The 2,113-nt window shown below is 39.2% G+C and overlaps 1 pseudogene; it reads right to left on the bottom strand.

Annotated features, from left to right (window-relative positions):
• Positions 1 to 1,413: 1,413 nt before the first annotated feature.
• On the bottom strand, positions 1,414 to 1,873 carry LOC106022214 (annotated as a pseudogene).
• Positions 1,874 to 2,113: the final 240 nt, after the last annotated feature.

The following is a 2,113-nucleotide window of genomic DNA, read 5'->3' as shown; positions in this document are numbered from 1 at the left end:
AGAGCTGGTCTCTAGTTTTTTCCCTAGTGCTGTTTCAACTAGAAATTCACACACGCGTACACACACATACACACACAAACACACACACACACACACACACACACACACACACACACACACACTCCTCCGTACGGTTTGTTAGGCCACTATTGATGAGATTTCACCTCCTGTCAGCTCACCTTTCCTAAATGGACTAGAGTTGAAAATTAAAGCAGGCTATTTAAAAAGTGTGTGAAGAAGGATGGCATTCCTGGAAGATACTAACTTACCCAACCCGAGTCTTCAGCTGGTAGCGGAAGTGGAAATAAAAGCCTAAGGAGAAATGCAGCAAATTTACTTGTGCATCCACACTTGTTTTGTAATGAAGGGGGGGGTAATAATTACATATTGCTGTGCTTCCTATAAGAAAGGCAATGGTCTCAAGCATGCAATAAATCCTTCGCCAATTATCTTTACAACCTCCTAGTACTATAGTTAAATAAGGTCATGGATAAAAAGTCAATAAAGGATGAGTAATAACTAATTAAATCTTTGACTTCTCTGCAGCCTCTTCAGCATTCTTAGTCTTCTCTGTGTCTTCAAACAGTGGCCATTACCGTATATATCATAAATATGATCTATAAATCTAACATGAAACAACACCTTGCATTTATGCTAATGGTGTAGCTGAAAAGAATCCAGAGCCTTTCATGGGCCATTAACTCATTTATCATATCTATACATGTCTTCTTGAATGAAATTTCTATGGCTCCCTAGTTTACATTTGGTATTTAGTGTCAAGTGCTTATAGATTTTGCAGAAAGTAATTGTCTATCACTCTTTTTAAAATATTTTCTTTTACACTCTTAAAATTCATCATTTTCAACTTAGTTTTCCAATCCCATGCTCCACCCACTACACAATCCCAGGTGACACTCTAAATTTTCTCCCACCCTCATCCCTTTTCATTGTTTTTTAGAATTGCATGCACATGTGATGGATGCATGTATCTGACATATGTTCGTATAAAGTATATGCGTATGAAGTATGAGTGTATGACATATATTCATGTACAAATTATATGTATATCATGTACATGTGTGTGATATATATTCATGTGTAAAGTATCTGTGCTTATGATACACGTGTGTAAGTGTACATTCATACGTGTGAATACATGTGCATTGCGTTGTGGCATGACTGTAGAGGTCAGAAGACAACATTGGCTATCTGTCTTTACTGTCTCCCTTGTTTGCCACTGTATACAGCACACCAGCATGAATGGAATATAAAGTTCCTACCTCCCATCTCTCTGTAGAAAGACTGGGATTATGGACACACAAGTGTTTACCTTATGCAGACTCTGGAGATTCAAACTCAGGTCCTCATGCCCACATTGCAAATACTTTTTTAAAAATACAAAACATGTTTATTGGGATGGTTCCCACTCATCTTGAATCAGGTGCTTTTCAGTGCTGCTTCTTCCTAGAGGAGCATCCTTCTGTCAGCCTTGCTTTTCTGCCTGTAGGCTGACAGAAGACAGTGGACCACCCTTTGTGTGTGGCTAAAGACCATGGTGATTTTATAGCATCCTGGGCACTTCACATCCATAGAGTAGGAATTCGGGCTCTGTACCAGGTGCCTTCTCTTTTCTTTCTTTCTTTTGTTTTGTTTTGTTTTCGAGACAGGGTTTCTCTATGGTTTTGGAGGCTGTCCTGGAACTAGCTCTTGTAGACCAGGCTGGCCTCGAACTCACAGAGATTCACCAGCCTCTGCCTCCTGAATGCTGGGATTAGATGTGTGCACCACCAACGCCCAGCTCCAGGCGCTTTTTCTTGTGTTTCCTCTTTTCCTCTTCCGGAGAGGGATGAAGGAGATTCTTTGTGAGAGGCATGTTCTCGTAGGGAGGTCATCACTGCCGGAAAGCATTGCAAGTTCTTTAGCCATTTTCCCAGTCTCTTTCCTTGATTCTTTGGGACAATTAGTCTTGTCCTTCTTTTAGTTTTAGCTGTCTTCCTTTGTCTGACTTTATTTGATATATTTAATTCAATTAAATATAATTAAATTCAAACCTCTAAATAAGCTCCAAAGGAAAGAAACTAATTTTATTTTCATACTTTATATTTAAGTGTCT

This window comes from Mesocricetus auratus, unplaced genomic scaffold, assembly GCF_017639785.1.
Source record: "Mesocricetus auratus isolate SY011 unplaced genomic scaffold, BCM_Maur_2.0 Super-Scaffold_100009, whole genome shotgun sequence".
Taxonomy (NCBI): domain Eukaryota; kingdom Metazoa; phylum Chordata; class Mammalia; order Rodentia; family Cricetidae; genus Mesocricetus; species Mesocricetus auratus.
Note: the sequence above shows the minus strand (reverse complement) of the source record. Positions and strands in the feature narration are given on the sequence as shown.